The 6217-nt window shown below is 46.1% G+C and overlaps 1 long non-coding RNA gene across 1 annotated transcript in view; it reads left to right on the top strand.

Annotated features, from left to right (window-relative positions):
* The window catches only part of LOC110354654 (uncharacterized), a 63191-nt gene that overhangs the window by 5744 nt on the left and 51230 nt on the right, over positions 1 to 6217 (top strand). Inside the window, exon 2 of the long non-coding RNA XR_002406845.3 lies at positions 4307 to 4422. This is a non-coding gene — a long non-coding RNA (uncharacterized lncRNA). The remainder of the gene's footprint in view (positions 1 to 4306; positions 4423 to 6217) is intronic.

The raw sequence follows: 6217 nt of genomic DNA, 5'->3' as shown, positions 1-6217 counted from the left end.
TAACTTTTCAGAATTGCCTTGGAATGGGGAACTCTGGCTTCCATCCACCTGTATCTGTATGCATGTACTCATATGTCTCAACAGCTTTGTGGCTGTTGCATGCATCAAAGGGGTAATGAGAGTGTAAATTATGGCTGTGTTTTTTATCCACGTGTTGAATACCAGTGTCACAGTAAATACAGCACTCAACACTCGGGCTGGGTTAATACCACAAAGGTAGAACAAATACAGGCATTAAGGAAAGTCCAGCACATCCAGGCTTTCAGCTGCCATGCAGCCCCACGAAAGTCTACAGCAATGGACTGCAGGTTAATTATTGTGGTGATTCCTATTGTGTGCACAGATGAGTGACAGGACTGGCCAGCACAGGATGCCCCAACATCAGCGCACAGTGCGTGCATTTTCAAAGAGTCTGAGGGAGGACAGGGAAGAAAGCAAATCTCATGCAGGGTGCAAAGATGGGCTCATGTTCTTCTTGGCTTCAGGATGAGAGGCAAGGGGCATGAGCAGAAATTCAGTGAATTCTGACTGAACAGTAAAAAATGATTGTGCCTTATCCATCCTTGGAGTTACTTAGAAACTGCCTGGGCATGATTCTGGCCAAGCTACTCTAGCTGCCTTTGCCTGAGCAGGGTTTGGACCAGATGATCCCCAGAGGCCCCTCCTGTGATTTGGTGCCCACGCAAGCCACTTGGTGCCTGGTGAACACCCACCCTCTGATCCACCAGGTACACGTTCATCTGACCTGTGCAGCAATGGTGCTTCTCTCCAGCTGGCAACCTGAGCAGGACTGAAGGGGCAGGAATCTGAGTCTACTCAGTTGCAGGAAAAAATAAATGAGTGAGACACTAAAAATATGTGCAGCACACTAAAGCAATCCCAAATATTTATATTGTCTACTGAAGTCTTTTGTTCTTCTTTATATTATACAGTGTAATGAAGCAAACTTAGGATATAATATCCTTGCTGTATGTTAGGCTGTCAAAGAATGACAGTACTATTATGGGTCATGAAACCCCAGGATGTTTAGTGAATTTACATAGCTTAGTATTTTAAAGAGTGAGTCATCAGGCTCCTGTCACTGTAATTCTGCTCAAGGGCTGAGTTTTATCAGCCACAAAAAGGCTTCCTAGTGAATCCAGCCCAGGATGCAGCAAGTTACTCCCTTTGTTCATCCTGATGCTTGAATCCCACCTTGCCCTTGTCTTTCAGGCTGTTGGGCACACAGTTTCTTGGGGATTTATGCTTGAGGAGGAGGTAATGCTCCTGTTCTAACCTGAGAGCTCCTGTCTGTCCTCGGGAGTCAATGGCCTATTGCAAAATGTTCTCAGGAGTTTCTCTTCAGCTGCTTTATTTACAAGGGCACAAGGAAAACAAGTTAATACTGCTTGAAAGCCATGGTTCTGAAGCAGTAACTTTAAACTAGCCCATCACTTTAGAAAGTAGCTGGCAGTTTAGGCTAACAGATCTCGTATAAGTTATGGAGGAGTTTCAGTTCACTGTCTCCTATCCTCATGTCTTAGGCAAGGTTATAACCATTCGGGTGGGAGCCTTGTTCAGTTTTACGTGGTTGCTGCCTTCTCCGCTTGGGCAGGGCCCTTGTGTCTCTGCATGGGAGCGTTAGAATTGCTTGAATGAGAGATGTCCAGTGCAGTCCTCATGTGGTGTTTGAGCAGGATTTCTCAGGGGCTGCAGCCCAGGAGCTGTGCCCCCTGGTCAGGGCATCGTTCTAGAAGGGGCTGTAGCTGCAGTAATGCTTAGATGAGAGTGAATTCCCTGTGTGGCAATAATCCTGTTCTTCTGCACTATACATACTACGTCTGTTGCTTTCAGCTCCTGTTGAAATGAGATAATTGATGGTTTTGCATCCTCCTTGCTAGCCCCCAGGGTAACCAGGGTACGGCCAAAACTCACAGCAAGAAGGTGGCGGAAAGACCCCTGCCATAGCTTTCTGCTCTGCTGGAGTGACAGCAAGCGTTGGGAAGTCTGAAGGGAGCAGTGACAGGTGACAGCAAGTGTTAGGCATGACAGGCCTGGTAGACACCTGATTCCTGGAGTCCCTTGTGATTATTCTAGATTTCAACTCCTTCTAATAAAAAAAAAAAAAAAAAGGAAAGAAAAAAAATAAAGAGAAGAGAATTTGTTTCTAGCTTCCAGGATTTGGAAGAGAAGCCCAGATCATGTAGGACACATTTCATCTGCATTACAGCTGCTCCCTTTTCCCCATTCAGAGGTCAAGAAAATACATTTTTTGAATCTAGGATCAGAGACATTTGCCAAGAGAAACTCAGTATTCTAGAGGGAAAATTGTTATTACATTTACAGAAATTTCAGGTTTTGCAACAAGTAAATGTAAAACAAATGTGACATAAGGAGTAGGAAGGAGTGGGTGGGGGAAAGCGAGGAGATGAAGTAGAAAGTCATATCAGGGTTTAGCCCAAAGTCCCAATGTCAGCTCTGCCCCTTTGCAGCACAGGATTTACAGCACCAAGCTCCCCAGCAGACACACAGGGAGCTCTGTGCAGGAGGGCTGCAAGGCACAGACCATGCCTTGGTCCAGCTTTGGGCACCAGCATGCATTTGGCTTCGTTGTTGCATTTTTGCAGTAATAACTAGAAGCCACAATAAAAATGCACTGGGAGTCAGCGTTGGATTAGGAGCTATTTCAGGTCAAAGTTCTCAAACTACGCTGAGTATCTAAATATACCAAGGACATTCACACGCTGTTTAGCAAGCAGACATGAGCTCATGCTGCTCATGTTCCAGATTGAGCCTGCCCCAATCCACAAATTAAGCAGCTACATTCAAAGGTGCTGAGCTCACACTAATATTCCTCATATGCGATTTCTGTTCTGCAAGCGATCTCAGGAAATGCTGTCATTGATATTTATAGAACTATCATTCCTTTTCCATTTTCTCCTGTTTGGAAATCAAATGTTTTGTGAACAGCTGAAAGGATTGTCTTGTATGATGTGAAACAGCTCCTTGTGTACCCATACATACAGTCCACACATGTAGTAGACAGGTATTGAGCTGCTCTGGGCAGCTATCTGGGAGAAAAGAAATAAAAAACAGGCATTTAGGTGCAGCAAGGCAGACTCTGCATTGCTTCTTATTTGAGGAATTTGCCAGTAGCACCACTGGCCAGAACAAGCATGCAGCAAGAGAAGGTTGCTGGCAGAGCAGCTACTTGTGCAGGGTAGCAGCACTGCAGGGCTTGGGCTGGGCATGGTGCGTGGTGCTCTCCTAGCTGTGCCCTTCATCCTGGTATTGCCTGTGCACCTGTACTAGGTTAGGAGTCGGCCATCCAGGTGAGATCCTGCAGGGTGGAAACAGGAGCAGAGACACGCTTCTCTCTGCTCCCCGGGACCCGGATTCCAGAGCTGGGGCAGTCCTCTCCCCAAGGCAATGCGCTGAGTGCACTACAGCATTTTCCATTTTGTCACGTATCTCTCAATTGATTTTTTCAGTGTTGTGCTTTGGGGTTGTCATTAGCTGCAGATTGATTGGGTTTGAGCAGCAGCAGGGGGCTGCTTAATGGCGCGGGGCTGCTCCAGCTCACCAGCAGGCGCACGTGCTCTTCGGAGATGTTCAGGAATTTGCCTTCCCTGGCCTCTCTCAAGCTGGTTGTCACAACTTCCCTGGCAAAGAAGCCTGCATTGGAGGTCTGTTGCTGAAGACAGCTGGTAGAGGTGCTTCAGGCAGGGCTGATGTGTGCATTGATGCTGATGAGTGGGCTGGGGGCTCCCTCCTGCAGCGGTTTGGGTGGCACAGCACCTGCTGCTGCGGCCTTGGATGCTCTCTCAGACAGGAGCTGAGTGAAGGGGCTGGGGTATATATATATTTTTTTCTTACTGCGTATGGTAACAAAAGCTTCTGTCTGTGAAATTGATGTGTTTTAGGAATATGTCAATTCTGACAACGTTTATATTTCACATGTACATAATTGAAGTAAAGTGCCTTAATGTCAAAACATCCTGTTGTGATGTTTTCACAGCAGCTGGGGGGGGGTGTTAAAAATGAATTTCACTTTTTCAATACCAAAATCATTTGAAAAAAAATGAGTCTAGACTTACACACTTTATTAAAAATATATATGTGTGTGTGTGTGTGTGTGTATATATATTCTTATGGAATGCATTAAAATGTGAAACTTCCAATTTCGGCCACTTTAAGGAAATGGAAAATGAGTCTGCCTTACCTGCTCCTCCCTAGCCTGGACTTAACTTAATTAGAACAGTTTCTTCTGCCCATAACTGGCCAGATACCCTCTACTAATAAAGACATTTTCCTCTCCACCTCCCAGCACAGACTACGCCATTTATGTGAACACATTAATCTCCGGAACTTTCAAGATGTAAAGGAACATTTGGCAGCTGGGAACCAGGGAGATGAAGGCAGAGATTTTGTAACCGAAAGCAGGTAAGTGTGTGGTTTTGTTTACAAAATGCCAAGGTCAAGGAGTTTCAGGGGTCTGTGACCTGCACCTCAGCCCATGGTAAGGCTGGACCCAGATCTAGGAGCGTAGTTTTAACCAGCTGAACATTCGTCTTCCTTGGCTCACGTGCATCAATAACTTTCAAGGCTGCAGATTAACAGAAAATGACACTTCTGTCTAATGAAACACCGAGGGAATCACACCAGCTCCCGTCCTACTGGGAGCAATCTGCCTCACAGAAGTGCCACAGTGCTCTCACCCAGACATCCCTGCCTCCTGGTTCATTACTGCAGGAGCAGCAGGTGGTACGAGAGGTACCTTTCATCCCTAGCAGGGGCAGCTGTGAAGCCTGCAGCGAGGATCAAGGGGCTGCATCCACCCCTTGGCTTTGCTGGTGCTCAGGGAGGTGCAGGAGGTGGTCCTGGGGTGCACGGTGGGGCTCTGTCCACATGCAGGCAGCTTGCTGCCTTCTGTCTGCAGCCCTTCCTCCTCTTATCTCCCCACACCCTGGCCACGCTCACGTGGATTCAGTTTTTAAACAACATACTAAAAAAATCCTCGGAGGTGAAATAGCGCCTGCTCGTTGCAGCTGCATAAAACGCTTCGCCCAGGCAATTGCACAGGTTGGTTAACTTTAAGTATGCCAAGCAGCACTAGAGCAGGGAGACCCCAGAACAAAACACACGACATCTGGCTGCTTTTACAAGGCTTCCAATACCCGGTTACTTGGCACACTTTGTCAAAGGCATTTTACGACACGCAAATATTTGCAATATAAAATCACAGCTTGAGTCCTTAACTTGTTTTATCACCACAGCTGAGGGAATTAGATGTTTAGTAAGATCCACTTGAGCTCAGTCACATTTATGAGCCCAGCACCCCCTATTCTCTGGATGGTCCACATTGTCATGTTAAACTGACAGCTCTGCAGCATGGAGCTGCTAGATCATCTGGCTAGATCTTTATGGTTTATTGCCCTTGGAAAGTCTGGGCAGGCTGCAGACCCAAAGAACGGCAATTGAAGACACACATGCACTAGGGAGAAGTCTGTAATCTTCTGGCTATACCTAATTTTCCTTGCCTTTTAGTGTTTTGAAGAAGTGTGATAGCCTTAGAGGTGCTATGTCTTTCAGTTTGCAAGGTTTCTCCAGGCTAGGATTAACAATCACCCTAGACAGACGCTGTCCTTGGAGGCAACGGTGGGTGGCAAATTTCCTGCATCCCTGTGGAGAAATCTGTTGAGACTTAGATCTGGTTGCTCCTGAGAGCAGCCTGGAGGTGCTCGGTCCGTGCTGCCAGCAGAACAGCCTGTTTTCTGAGCAATGGCCAGAGCTGAGTCCTGAGAAGCTTTGTGGGGCATAACACTTTGATGTGAAGGGTTTCTGGAGAAGGAAACTGTAAAACAACAAAAAAAATACCATTAGATTTCGGTGTTTTTGGTACAATAGCAATTCTTAAAAAAAAAAACGATTGACTGGGTGTAAGTGCAACGAAATTAATGGATGGTTTTAAGCAAGAAGTACAGGAGAGGTAATGCTCTGCCCCATAAACACTTCGTTTGGGCACAGAGAGACTATTAATTTTCATGATTCTTCATACCACGAGACAGAAAAGTAATAGTTCAAGTCGTGTATGATGAAATCTAATGTTATGGTATAATTTTTTCCCATTGATCGGGCCCTAGCCTATCTGGGGTGATTTATAGGAATAACTAGGGACAGGAACTAACTGCAGCATTGCAAGGGCCAGTTAAGTTTATGTGGTGTACTGATGTTCAGA

This window comes from Anas platyrhynchos, chromosome 25 (genome assembly GCF_047663525.1).
Source record: "Anas platyrhynchos isolate ZD024472 breed Pekin duck chromosome 25, IASCAAS_PekinDuck_T2T, whole genome shotgun sequence".
NCBI classification, from domain to species: domain Eukaryota; kingdom Metazoa; phylum Chordata; class Aves; order Anseriformes; family Anatidae; genus Anas; species Anas platyrhynchos.
Note: the sequence above shows the minus strand (reverse complement) of the source record. Positions and strands in the feature narration are given on the sequence as shown.